The sequence below is a fragment of the Rutilus rutilus genome (assembly GCF_951802725.1).
Source record: "Rutilus rutilus genome assembly, chromosome: 15".
Taxonomy (NCBI): Eukaryota; Metazoa; Chordata; class Actinopteri; order Cypriniformes; family Leuciscidae; genus Rutilus; species Rutilus rutilus.
The window spans coordinates 8,307,716-8,323,174 of record NC_140220.1 but is presented as its reverse complement, the minus strand read 5'-3'; the positions used below and the strand labels follow the sequence as shown (position 1 = coordinate 8,323,174).

The 15,459-nt window shown below is 37.7% G+C and overlaps 1 protein-coding gene across 1 annotated transcript in view; it reads left to right on the top strand.

Moving 5' to 3' along the window:
- man1a1 (mannosidase, alpha, class 1A, member 1) overlaps positions 1 to 15,459 on the top strand; it is a 111,080-nt gene that overhangs the window by 55,293 nt on the left and 40,328 nt on the right. The gene's annotated exons all lie outside the window — the stretch shown is intronic.

The following is a 15,459-nucleotide window of genomic DNA, read 5'->3' as shown; positions in this document are numbered from 1 at the left end:
TATATCCGTCTTTGGTACATTTGAAGGGCTATCAGCACTGAGAGACGAGCTGCAGAACACAAGATGAAGAAAAGCCTTCACTGGCCTCCCTGGACTTGTATCAGATTGTAGTCTCATCGTGTTTCCATAGGCGACAGTTTGTCAGCCATGGGAATTCCTAATTGGGTTTTCTGTCATTGTTAATTAGCATTGATTAGATTTTTGTTTTTGTTTTCAAAATTTTTACTACCTAGCCTAATATCGAAACACTGCCGATTGATTTGTTATGCTATAATATTTCTTCCACACATTTTAGAGACAAGACTCCTGGTGATTTATTTGAAGAATCTTTCATAGCTAAAATATCTGTTTAGACAAGACGTGGTTCTGATGGCCAATTTACAACTATACAATTCAGGTCTGATTAGCCTGTTATTGTAAGGTGTGCTAAATATAAGCTTGCTTCAGGGAAAGACACTTCATATGACACAGTAATCACAGGAAAACTGTATTGACTGATACTAGAGAAAGAAAAATGCTGCAGCTTTCTAAATAACTATGAGGAGCATCAGGAACGCTGAGTGAGTCTGTGCATGACAACCAAAAGTCCATTAACATGACAAATGAGTTAGTTTTGGTGAGGGGAAATGAAGGCCCACTTCATTTGGATGCTCAAAATATTCCAAGCAGTTTATGTGAAATAACATTCCTTCGTTTACCCTTTCCACAAATGGCTTGTCCGTCAAGCCACTTGACCTCTGAGTCTTCACGTTGATAAGGGCAAAATTTGCATTGGCAAATCTGTTTTCGTACGAGAAATGGCCAGCTTAGACTAGTAAATGTCTCATTCCTATTGAGTAAATTGATTAAGGTATAGCCATTTGGTCCTGTTTTTCAAATTTTCTTTCCAGTGCTTATTGTGTTTTGCAGCATTGGGGTTTAAGGTCAGGCCCTAATGCTGAGACAGACCGTTGGAGGGATCAGACTCATTTCAGCCCTCACAGTTGAGCTGGACAGAGCTCAAATAAAGCTTTGCTGAGCTTCAATTTCACACTATATCACCAGCAACACAAACGCAATCAGAAATAAGTGGCCACTTGCTGGTTTTATTGAATTCCTTTCCATCGGTTGATGTTTTTGAGCTTAGTTTTTCAAGACATTTTTAACACTGCTTATATTCTGATTGCTTTCTAATATTCCTTGACTCTTCCAACCTGTTGCCATGCGAGATCGCTCGCAAATGCCCGGCTCTGCAGGTGGCCGTCTGGAGAGGTTGCAAGGTGAAGTGGTTTGCATTCAGAGTGTTTGGCCTGACTCTCCTCGCTCTGCAGGTGTCTGATTGGACATGAGCTGGCGCTCATTGAAGCGGACAACTGAACCGTTCACAGTTGGCCAAAGCTCTAATTCGAACATGCCGAATCCGGTCCTCCGGTTTTATTGTTTTTGTCTGCCTCTTATCGCGTTTTATTCATGATTCACTGCTTAGATTTGCCCCCTCAGGCTTGGCACTGCTGTCAGGGTGTTTGTTTTGGCGAGAAAAACTGAGTTTCATCACAGCAATGCCGATCCTTCCCAGACATGTTCAACAAGGCAAGTCTTAAAAGCCACCTGTGTCTGGCCATTACTGTCATGCCTTGCAGTGTCAACCTTCCATCTCTAAACAACATACCTCTAATTTACGTCAAACATACGACATGAAAACACATGTAGGCACTAGACACTAGACAGACACATCCAGCTCTACTTCCTGTCTCCATTCAGGCATTTTATGCTGCGTTAGCTCTGGTCATTTAGTCCTGAACTAACATAATTGGATTACCGAGCCCAGGCCGTTTAGAAGCCACTTGCATAATCTCCAGCGTTAATAGGCCGTAGTATTTTCAGATGCAGCATGCTGTATTTAGGTTAAGCGTGATTACTGTTGCAATCTGTTTGTTACGAGCACTTGGAGCCAAACCTCAGTTTTTCTGTGAAATCTTGCGCATTACTTTGTATTCCTTCCTTTTGCCAGGAACGCATCCCACCGTGTTGTTCTCACTCGACTTTTCGCACCACGGGATACCCTGACAGGGCGGAAATTGGTTTATGTGAAAGGGGTCACACATCGGTGGAAGTTTTGGAAGGATTATCACAGCTTGATCTGGTTTAAGAACCAGATCTTCATAGGTTTGTTGGCAGGTCCTGTAGCTCAGTTACCAGTTGGACGTCTTAACGCCTTCACATTGATTTTTGATCCCTTATGTAATTCTTCACTTTAATGTCAGCTTGTGTTTATTCCTCCCATAAGCTTTTGCATTATTTTACTTGGCAAATCTTTCGTTTGAATAACCGAGCGAGGCTGTTTTGTTTGTTACAGTTCATTGGCTGCTGTAGTTTTAGATACATGTCACTTGAGCAAATAAATGGCACTCCAGCCATTGAGCCACAGCTCAGATTTCTTGTATTGGCCAGTGTTTACACCATTTAGAAACTGTGTAAAAGCATGGTACATCTTTTTTTTTTTTTTTTATCTTTTATGTACATTTGCATAGTGAGGATGTAGTTATATAGCCTGACGTCGCCATACTCAGATTCTAGTCAGAATGTGAGTCTGATACTGCTCCATTGGGCTGTGATTATGGGGCGTTTCAACCAAACCAGGAAAGAAAATGCCTCTGCACTCAATTGGATAGACCTACAACCAATCAGAGCAACGGAGTAAGTGACGTATGTTTTTCATTCATGTTTCCGATCGACAAATGCCTTGATCGCTGTTCTCTGTTCCTCTTTTAAAATTAATGCGCTGTCGATATCTTCTATAACAGATGCAATGGCGGAATTTACACATGATGTTTCATAAAGTTCGGGAGGAGCACGTTCAAATAATCAATCCAATCAACTTGTCATCAACAGTTACCATGTCTACCCTATCAGCATGAGAGGAAGCATATATTTATTCACTCTGTCAACTCACCCAACATTCCTTGGCAGTTTTCAGCAACCCTCCACTCACTCTTGGCTTGTTCTTCCACAGCCAGGAATACGGGGGGAGTTCTTTGGGTTCGGGCCGAATACCGAGCCCGGAGCCCTCTCCTCGGACAGCACGCCAAATATGCATTTATTCTATCTGACTTATTCGTAAGTGTGAAATCTCAATTCTCAATGCTTTTGTTTTAAAACTAAATAAAACTAAAGCCAACTCTGGTCAGCTCTGATATGTCAGTTTGGAAGTCTTTCTTTCGTCTCTGTGAGAAAGCTTCAATATTCAGAAGTCCTGCTCTATGCGACGAAACCCAACCATCCTCAGGAAAACCCATTCACATTGTGTTTTTGTTTGTCAGGCTCATGCAGTATACTCTGCACTCAGCTTGAATGAAACTGTCAGATACCTCAAAAAATAATGTGATTATTTACATCGTACAGTAAAAGCGTAGTGTATCATAGTTTTTTTTTTTTTTTAGGAAGTGACCACTTGGGTGACCATAAAGTGTATCCACTTGGGCACACTGACACAACATAAGCTGGCGTGATATTTCATCGGCTGATGTTTGATGGAATCACTCTGCTCCAGTTCCCTCATTTCCTTTGGCTGTTGTGGATTCTTTAAAGGTTACAGTCTTTGCTGTAACACACTAGCGAGAGTTTCTGCTTGACAGCAGGTTTTATGTTGCCGCTCTCATTTAGAGCCGAATGCAATGGCAGCCTTTTCTGTTCGTTGTCTGCCTCTCCAGAAAGGTCACCAACTTGCATCATCAGATTTAGCATGGCTCCTGTCTTCATTTTGAATGCAACAAAGTCTATTATAAGACAAGAAATCAGGGAGCATTGCAATTTGAGTTTCTGTTTTTGTGGGGTAGGGTGGGGGTGGGGGGATACTATATGGCTGATGAAATAGCCATATAGTCTAGAGACTCTAGACACAATATTTATTGATACTCTAGAGTTGTTCCATCTTCATCAGCCTGTTTTGAACACTGAGATGCAAAGTTGTACAGACTATTTTGAATTACGGCAAGCAAATCGTATTTTGTGAGCTTACAGTCTGATTCATATTGCGCTAAATGGGCCATGTCCAACAGAAACATTGCGGTTTTATTTTGAAAATAAAGGGAATAGTTAAACAGTGTGCAGATTTTACTCGTTCATTTTCAAAAGCTGAAGTCATTGTTGGATGATTCACAAACAAATGATTCTTTTGAGCCAAACCTTTTATGAATCAGTCACAAAGACACAAGAACTCCCGAGTTATCTGTTTGAATTGACCTTCTTTCACACATTTATCTTGTCCAGACAGAAGAAATAGAGAGGGGAAAATGAAAATGTGTCTTTTCACAGAGTGTTTTGAAAGGTGTGCGTAAAGCAGCCCTTCCTTTCTTCCTGTACCTGAGTGGCTCCTTCAATCTGATCTTGGTGGTTTCAGACTACTTTATCGTCTGGTAAGAATGATCCAAGTGTGCCTTTTGTGGCAGCCTTTGTGTAAAGGTCAGCACATGAAGGACTTGATGGTCTCTTTCATTCTGTTGTGAATGTGATCTCTTACAGGTAATGCTTGATATATAATGCTTTTATATATTATACTTATAGTTAAATCTGTCAGTAGGTTAGTTGTGTATAGGTTTACAGTGTTTTTTACTTCATTGTTGTATGTCTGTATTTATGTAGCACCGTGGTCCTGCGAGGCACGACATTTCGTTCCACTGTATGTCCCCACATGTAGCGGAATGACAATAAAGCTCAACTTGACTTGACTTGACTTGATGCAGGTAACCATTGAAAAGTTTGGGGTCGTTATGATAAAAAAAAAAATATATATATAATAAAGTCTCTTCTTCTCTCCAAGGCTGATCAAAAAATAAATAAAAACAGTAATATTGTGAAATATTTAAAATGAATGTTTTCTATCTTAATATATTTTTAAATATTATTTATTCTTGTGATGGCAAAGCTGAATTTTCATCATAATTTGACCAAGATTCATTTCATCCAGCAAATACACATGCAAGTGCTCAGCAATGGTCATCCTGCAGTCAGACAGCCTGTAGGCGGACGGCAAACTTAGGCCAGGTTCACACATACTCAGTTTGCAGTGCGTATGTGTTGCATATTATTTTCTGTGCCCATGTTAACAGGTTAGAGCATTCATACCGTGCACGGATGTGATCCGGGAATGCATTCTGAACAGTGCGTTTCCACATGTTTGCTCTACTGCACGTGCTGAATTAAAGCAACAGCGCATTGTTTGCACAAAAATAAACATGGATTGACACAAAATTTTTGTAATTTCACCATAAATGCATATATAAAAAAACTCTGTGTTTCACAGTCAACATATGGCTTTTTGCCCAGGGTAAAGCAAGGAAAACTACACCTTACATCACATATAGATAAGCAAGATGACATAATGAATGGCAATCGTCTCTTCATGGAGGTGGAAAAACAAGTTGATGTATAAATATTTCAATGCAAAAGTAAATGCATGAGAGTCAGCTATTTTTGTCAATTGTAAAAAAAATTTATTTTAACATAAGAAAAGTATTAAATGTTTTGCCACTTGATTGAGCAACTTATATAAAGCTATAGAAGTAATGAATTAATACGTTGTTTAAATTTAGTGTGTTTAAATGTGAATGCGTCTATGAAAGATTGTTTAAATGTCCTGTGAACAAGAGAATCACAATGCTGAAAAAAATTTTTTTCAGTAACAACTTTTGTATTTTAAATAAAAAATAATGAATAAGTGTTGTGTTTGTGGTATACAGCCGTGGATCAGTTGTGCACTGCAAACGTGTTATATGGGAAAACACAATGAGCCCGTACCGTATGCACACTGGAACAGTATGTGTGAACCTGGCGGAAGTACTACCAATATTATTTTAGTACTATGGACTTTGTGCCAAAGTACTGGAACTTGACAACCCTACTCTTGAGTTTGGCAGTAGCCTGTGAAATCACACCAGTGCTTCCTGTTCTTCCTTTGATATGGTTGAGGGATGACTTTCAGGGTCAGTATGGCTCTACGTTCTCACTAGTTCTGCTTTATCAGTGAGCACAGGTGCGTCCCTGTGGCCTATTTCATCACAATGCTGAAAGCCTGTTCTCCATCTATCTTTCGTCCCTGTCATCTCATGCCATCCATCTTGTCTTTTCAAGCAGCCCCTCATTTTCATCTGAATGGCTACGGTATGACTACACCGGTTATCATTTCCAGACATGCCCTTGACAACTAAATATTGGTGCCGACCATCACAGGGATGTGTTTTCTAGCTAATTTTAGCTTACTGGTATTGTTAAGCTTGTTTTTTTTTTGTTGCAAGTAGAAATTTCCCCATCCACTTCTTTGATATGACATGTCACAATGTCAAGGTATGTCACCGACTCAGTGTGTCTGAACACAGAGACTTCAGTGTCCTATTGAAAAGAGCTGCAACAGGATCCGCCGCTGATAAATTCTGCTTTCATTCTGCCTGGATGCCCATTCATCCCCTTTGTATTATAAGCACAATGGCCTCATGTTACCGTATATCTGTCCTATTAAAAAGATGCCTGCTCAGCCTTGGAGGAATCAATTATTCCTCAGCTGTCTGTCACACTGCTGTACACATCTGGCAGACAAATTCTGGCATTAATGCAGAATTAATTCATTTCAGAGATGAGCACCAGCCAGCGGAAGCATAATTATGTCGGCGAATCTCTTTATCAGACTGAATAAGGTTGGAAAAGGTGAGTTTTAAGCCTGCATTGAGCAGCGCTAAGTAAAGAAGCAGTGTAAATGCAACAACTGCTTTAACACTGATAGTGTTTTTACTGCGTAAAAAGAACAGCAGACGTGTTTGGAAAATAAAGTGAGTATTTCTCTTTATAACTACTACTGTATAAATGATCAAACTTGATCATCATGAAATCTAAACTAGACTAGTTTAGTGTCGGTAAGATTTTTTTTTTTTGGAGAAAAGTTGAATAAATGTTAAACGTTTCATTCTGAAAAATATAGAGATTTGCATGACCTGTAAATAGGAATCTAGCTGTTAAATTCTACTGTAATCAGTTCATATTTAAGATCAAAACATGCTGTTTTCGAGTAGTGTGTAACAAGCTTCAACAATCATTTTTATTTATATAGCGCCTTTCCAACACTCAAGGTCATTTTACAAAGATAGGGTAAGGAACAGAACCACATACACATCAACATCAAAGCACAATACACATACCAAGGGCAGAAAGAATATACAGATGTTGCATACAAAGTTTGGTTAAAGATACAAACAAAGAGGAATTCAAACTAATAACATATCCATAATAAGGTACAATTTACAGATTTTGAGACCTGGAGAGTTTTTTTAAGAGGTTTTTGAAGGAGAGAAGCTTGACTGATGTCTTGAGGAAGAGCATTCCACAACCTGGGAGCCACAAGTCATCAGACTAAATTTAGGGGTGACTAACAATCCCGCACTAGAAGAGCATAAGGAACGAACAGGAGCATAAGTCAGAAAAGTATGTAGGACTAAGGTTATGGAGAGCTTTGTAAGTGAGAATTAGTACCTTGAAGTTTATACAGTACAGTATTTGACTCATACATGTTTTGCGAGACATCAGTTAGAGATCTGCACGTTATGCGTCTGGATTGTGCTACTATACAGACCAGATGTGTGCAGGCTGCTCCGTTATTACAACACGTCTTGTATTGCAGCCAAAGGAAAGCCGGCGCGAGCAGCCTTTGGCTGGAGCTCTGGGTGTAATTTACTGACTGCGTTCATATGAGCGATCGCTCTACACTCAGGTATCTGAATCCAACCTTGGGGAAATATCACTGGTTTCATTATTCATTTAGTGCAGTCTTCTCTCTGTACATATCTTGAATGCATCACTTTTATGATATTTTCCCTAATGATAAAAAAAAGAGATTAGTTCCTTTCTATTATACTCATAAAGGAAGCTCTCTGACTACATTGTTTGATTAAATATAGTTCCCTGTAAGGTTTTGTTGTAACTGAACAGTTAGAAACGCATTAGAATTGACTGGTAGTTGACTGAGGAAAGCCATTGGCAACATTTAGAACAAGGTGCTGAAAGCAGATATATTGCTAATACATATATTTTATATATTACAAAAGGAGATTAGCTGTTTTTTTATTTTATTATATTTGTTACAGCACAGGTTATTACATTTGTCTGTCCATTTTATTTATTGGCAAAGCAAATTTTGGTGGCTTCTGCCAAGTGCATTGGACTGTATACATCTTGGGCCAGAAAAATAAGCCAAGTCCTAAATGGCTAAACACTAAGCTTTTAATTGTCCTAAGCACAAATTATTGGTCAGGAAATTAACTAAATTTAAGCAAATGCTCTATAAAAAGCCATTGCTTTCTTAGAAAATCATCAAAGACAGAATGGCATAATATGGAAAGTTATGTGTGGAGTGATGAATCACAATGAAACACGAGTTGCATGGTGATGCTATAGAGCAGCGTCTTTGAAAATCTGCTGAGAAATATAATAATAAATGCTTCTTTAGCACAATGAACATAGAGGAAGAGGAGCCTTTTTAGCTGCTGGTATTGGTGAGCTGCTTCCCTGTGAAAGATCATTTAATGCTTTGAAGCACAGGAGAATTTTGCAGAATGGCTTGCTTCCCACAATTGAAAAGTTGTTATCTAAAGAGGAATGATCCGATGCTCTTTTTTTAATAAGACAACACTTCTGCCCACATTGCAAGTCAACCAAGAAACGGCTTGAGAACAAGCCCATCAGTCTCATGTTTTGACCTGCTCAGAGTCCAAGATGTGAACCCTGGTGAATATTTAGTCTCACATTAAACTCAAACGAACTAGGAGACATTTTTCAACTGCTTATGAACTGCTTGAAGCCGTTAACATTGAGTGAAACAACACTGACTCTTCTTCCTGTAAAAATCTGTCTGCAAGATGGGAGTGGCTATTCTGTGCTGTTGCTTTATCTACAGTATTCTGCAATTCTTGCTCAGTGATTTGTAGAAGCCATGATGTATCGCTTAAATGACACATCTTTTACTTGTACCGGGTTCAAACTGTCATGAGCTGATGGTCACTAATGTTCTGATAATGAGATGACTGTGGCACAGGTTCCTGTGGGTTTAATGGTGTCCTTCACTTTGGCTCTATACACCCTTTTTCTGTGGTCATATTTTCCCTTCCTCTGTCTTGCTCTTGCACACCGTTGGAGCTAAAGGCTGAGCCTCGTGGGCTAGAGCTGCCTCACTCTGCTGACTTGAGATAAATATGTTGAAGTGTTCAGATTAATTGCTTTCAGGTGCTACTTTCAGAAGTGTCTCCTGCTCGCTTGATGACATGATCTACTGTACCAGACCCTAAGTGATGTCAAATGATGCTTTCTGCTGTCTGTGTCAGTGGTGACAGCCATTTAGCACTGTAGTGTCATGTCACAACTCTTTTTCTTCTGCTTTTTAAGCTTCTTAGTCTTGTTTCAGTTAATTATGAGCTTTTAATTATTAATGTGCGACTGCTCTGTATCTCTACATGCTGTTAGGCCGGAAAGATATCAAGTGTAGTTCTTCTCTTCAGACCTTACTGAAAATCGATATTTCATGCCAGAGAATTCACTCATTTCATACATTTTTCAACTTTAGTTTTATGATTTGAAATGTATGAAATCTCGCTCTCTGTATTTTTGTTTGTGTGAGTGTCTGTGTACTCCTGTGTGTGCACCCCTATATACAGCTATAGCTAAACTTACACAATGATTAAAAAAATGTTTCATGAAAAATAAATATGTATGGTATGACTGAGCACCAGTGTGTGTGTGTGTGTGTGTGTGTGTGTGTGTGTGTGTGTGTGTGTGTGTGTGTGTGTGTGTGTGTGTGTGTGTGTGTGTGTGTGTGTGTGTGTGTGTGTGTGTGTGTGTGTGTGTGTGTGTGTGTGTGTGTGTGTGTGTGTGTGTGTGTGTGTGTGTGTGTGTGTGTGTGTGTGTGTGTGTGTGTGTGTGTGTGTGTGACTCCACTCACTCACTCACTCACTCACTCACTCACTCACTCACTCACTCACTCACTCACTCACTCACTCACTCACTCACTCACTCACTCACTCACTCACTCACTCACTCACTCACTCACTCACTCACTCACTCACTCACTCACTCACTCACTCACTCACTCACTCACTCACTCACTCACTCACTCACTCACTCACTCACTCACTCACTCACTCACTCACTCACTCCATGCCAAACAACCTAAAATGATGCCTTCAGAGGGCACTGAAGTGTTTAGTCTAATCAATTTTAACATATTTACATAATAATAATAAATAAAAAAAACTCTATAAATTAGTTTTAAATGACAATTATATTTGAGCCCCACACTGTCCATGGCTCTAAAGCTCTGACATTGGTTGGTAAAGAAGAAAAGCTTTGGGTGATGTTCAGCACGCATCCTTTCTATTCTAAATAACTGGAAACTCCATCAAAAGTGATGCTTTCGAACTATTATTTAGCGTCCGGCTGCTTGAGTGCTTCTGTTGAGCTCTGTTATGTAGCTTATGGCATTAATGGTTTCTGTGCCAATTTAAACAGTGTCGTAAGAACATAGCTCATAGTTGTTGTTCAATAATTTAATGCAACTTTGACAACGATCCCTTACTGAATCTACGCACTTTGTTCGTTATTCTTTCTGATGTTATGTCAGGGGAATGCTGTTAACCATTAATCAAAAAAAATCGTACCTTCTGTTCTCTTCTTCGACGCGCTTGAACCGTTCTCTTGGCCAATTTGAACATTTCACAAAAATCAGAGGAAAATAAGAGTTGAGGTATCGTAGCACAAGCAAAGCCAAAGTTCAACATTTAATGATGGCTGTCCACTGGTTCATATCACTAAAACGAAGTATGAGCAATAGTAATAATGATACTTAACTAACACCTTAGAAAACCCCACCATGGATGGTTAATAACCATTAAACATGGTGTGTTTAAAAATGTATTAAACACCTTTAATTTGGTAAATGGAGTTCAACTGGGCTACTGCTTCTGGGATTTTCATTTGGTAATGTTGACCTTGTTTCGTCTGCCCGGTTTACCTTGGATTGATCTGATAATAGATTTTCTTTCACAGCAATTAATCTTGTAGATCTAAAACTGGTTTCCAAAAGTATCTGTGGAATATTTACTCTGTTTAATGAAATATCTAAACTTTATTTCTGTTTGGTAATAATAATGTTTACTGGAATAATACATTTGTCTCAACATTTTGTTTGTGCAAAGCTATCCTAAAGTTAATGATAGACTTAATTTGCATTTTTCAAAAGACCTGACCTGATTTGAAGTTGAAATTAATTCCAAATTTGCATGCAGCACCTTTGCTGTTAGTTTAGCAGTGTTTCATTTCTCCAAAATACACATTCTAGTCTCCCTTTGCGTGAGCTGTGGTCCTCACGGTGGCGTAAACGTCAGCCTTTGTCGAAGCTGTCTTGAGCTTTAGAGCTTTGCTTTCATTGTTTTTTTTTCTTGAACCTTTTGTCCACTCTTCTCCATACCTGGATCAGACTGATCCAGAGAGCTTTGAAAGGGTCAGATGGCTCTCTGCAGCTGTGTGCTCCTGTCCCTGTAGTCCTAACAGTAATCTAGGTAAAGGCTCGTGAGGGTCTCCGGTCACAATCCACTGTCAAGGCAATTTATCTTATTTAGTGGACATCTAGCACTTGACCAACAGTTGCTTTGTGTCTTGTACGGGCTCATACACACTCGCACTTACACCTTGAAGTGTCACAAGACGTTTTTAAGCGACCTTCAAGTTATGAGTCTGCTTAACCTTGTTTTATTTCTCCTCAGCATTACTTTTACACTATATAATCTACAATAATAATAATAATAATAATAATAATTATTATTATTATTATTATTATTATTATTATTATTATAATAAACCGTTGAATGTAGCCATTGACTTCCATAGTAGGAAAAAATTATATGGAAGATAGATAGATAGATAGATAGATAGATAGATAGATAGATAGATAGATAGATAGATAGATAGATAGATAGATAGATAGATAGATAGATAGATAGATAGATAGATAGATAGATAGATAGATAGATAGATAGATAGATAGATACACAGATAGATAGATAGATAGATAGATAGATACACAGATAGATAGATAGATACACAGATAGATAGATAGATACACAGATAGATAGATACACAGATAGATAGATAGATACACAGATAGATAGATAGATAGATACACACAGATAGATACACATAGATAGATACATAGATAGATACATAGATAGATACATAGATAGATACATAGATAGATACATAGATAGATACATAGATAGATACATAGATAGATACATAGATAGATACATACATAGATACATACATGCATAGATAGATAGATAGATAGATAGATAGATACATACATAGAAACATAGATACACAGATAGATAGATAGATACACAGATAGATAGATAGATAGATACACAGATAGATAGATAGATACACATAGATAGATACACATAGATAGATACACATAGATAGATACACATAGATAGATACATAGATAGATACATAGATAGATACATAGATAGATACATAGATAGATACATACATAGATACATACATAGATACATACATAGATACATACATGCATAGATAGATAGATAGATAGATAGATAGATACATACATAGAAACATAGATACATAGATACATACATACATACATAGATACATACATACATACATAGATACATGCATACATACATACATAGATACATACATACATACATACATACATACATACATACATACATACATACATACATACATACATACATACATACATACATACATACATACATACATACATACATACATACATACATACATACATACTTCAAAATCTGCTTTTGTGTTCAACAGAAGAAAGAAACTCATGCAGGTTTGGGACTATGCCTTTAAAAAATACTTTTTTTATTACTAAGGCATCATGGTAAAAAGTTTTGCACAGACAAAAACCACTTAATCATGCTTAATTTTGTAATTTGCTAAATTAATGTAATCAGTACAAACTCTGATAAAACTCCACTGATAAATTGACCACATGAATATCTATAGCATGCTATGGCCATCAGTTCTCATTTATATTATAGGCTGTCTGTTTTTGATATATTAAACATTGTCATCAGTCTATTTGAAAATGTCTAGCAGAGCCGCTCTGTTCGTCTTTTGCTTACTCTGAGTCATGGGAGAGCCGATCAAAGTTGCATTGAATTGTTGAAAGTGAATGCAATCACAGAGGTGATAATGCACACCTGCATATGTTAGCTAAATATATGTGCATTTATTTATGTATGTAATAAAAAAAACGATGAGCACTCAAGCCAGCCGCTAATATCTCAAAAGCAGTTTTGACGGAGTTGCTGGCTGTTTCTGTTACCAGTTATTTGGAATAGAAAGGATGCTGGCTGTACGTGACAGTTCAAGGCTCACTTCCAAATGTTCTGTAAACATTCTCCTAAAAGCATTGGATGTGGTGGAGGTGGCAGGGCCCTGTTGGTGACATCCATCCAGACAACCTGCTAAGTGAATTCACATGGACAGGATAACAGCTGACCTTGTGTTTGAAGTAGCAAGGGCGAGCACACAGACTTCATCTAGGCCGGTGAGGCGCTGGGGAAAACGCTTCGACGTGTTGACCTCATCCTTGATGTGCATTCCGAATAGCAGACGAATGTGAGGTAAAGACGTCCTGTTTTAGAGCTGTAGATGAGCTCAGTAGTGGGATTTATGATCAGATATGAGACTGACTCTCTAACATGCGTCAGTGTTACAGTTGATTTAATCCCAGTCGTATGATTATTATTGTTTTGCTGCTTCACACCTAGTGCATTGCTTTTATTCCCCAATAAAGTTTGACTTCTGTCTGTGCCGCCTCTCCTCTCTCGTGTTGTGAAAGGCTCACGCAGCGATCTGTCCGGGCTCATGGGACCTTTGCTTTGTGGGCTTTCTGACACTCAGGATGAATTACAAGAGGGACGAGTAAATCCGCCTCTCTGACACAGATCTGCATCCTTCGCCAAAGTAACCCTTAAAAAGAGCTAACCCCTGCAACAGATACCATAAATATTTGCTTAAATGGGACGTATCATGGAAAGCTGGTCATTTAAATAAAGTCGTAAAGGTGCAGTTGCAAAAAATAGCCTGTAGGAGTCAGAAAGAAGGTCAAAACGGATGCACAACTAACTTTTTGATGCAAGAAACCTTGACTAATATTTATTGGGATCTTAAGGTACGGGTCAGTGCTGCGTTGTGACTGTACCTTATGTTTGTTGATCATAAGCATGTGTTTTAATGACAAAAAAAACTACAGATCGAACATTTTTGACCAATTATGCTAATTTACTGTATTGACGATATAATGTTGTTTAGCTTGTAAACGTTTTATTAAAGGTTTTATTGAAATTTTGACTTGCTGTAAAAAATAGTTAAGGAATATAAATAAATTGATAATTTTTCATATCATGTGCAATTGTTTGTGGTTCAAAGTCATTAGTTTATAGTTGTCAATAAGTTTAGTTTATGTGCTTATTTTTTATACACAACTTTTGATGAAGAATACAAATGTATATTTTTCTGACACAAATATGTTGTTAGAAATAGCTAATCATATTAGTGGGCACGCCATAGCTAGTCAAAATTAAAGCAATAAGTGGACCATATTAGTTTATTTCAATAAATACTTTTTTTCTAATTTTTTTAAAAACATTTTTATAAAAATCTACATGGATATTATTCATGAAATGATAGATAGATAGATAGATAGATAGATAGATAGATAGATAGATAGATAGATAGATAGATAGATAGATAGATAGATAGATAGATAGATAGATAGATAGATAGATAGATAGATAGATAGATAGATAGATAGATAGATAGATAGATAGATAGATTGATTCATTTATTTTAAATATGTCCTCTACCGTTGAAAAGTTTAAGGTCGGGGTCAAAAATACAATAAAAACAGTAATGTTTTGAAATATTGAGATTTAAAAAAAAATCTGTTTTCTATTTTAATATGTTTTAAAACATAAAACATATTAAAATGCTGAATTGTAAGCATCCTTACTCCAGTCTTCAGTGTCACATGATCCTTCAGAAATCATTCTAATATGATGTTTTGGTGCTCAAGAAACATTTCTGATTCTTATCAATGTTGCAAACCGTTCGGCTGCGTAATCTTTTTATGGAAAATAAATGTCTTTACTGTGACTTTTGATACAAATAATGTGTCCGTGCTGAATAAAAGTATTGGTTAAAAAAAAATTGTTACCGATAGTGTAAACAGACAATTCTGAGTGTTGAATATGGTCCACAAATGTCAAAGACCTCTTAGCATTTCTGGATAAAACAACTGAAATCAGATCAGTCCGCTTTGGCTCCGCACGATACCATCTCAGCGGCCGACCGATGTGCAGCACATTTGCTGGTCGAGGGATTGGTAGCAGC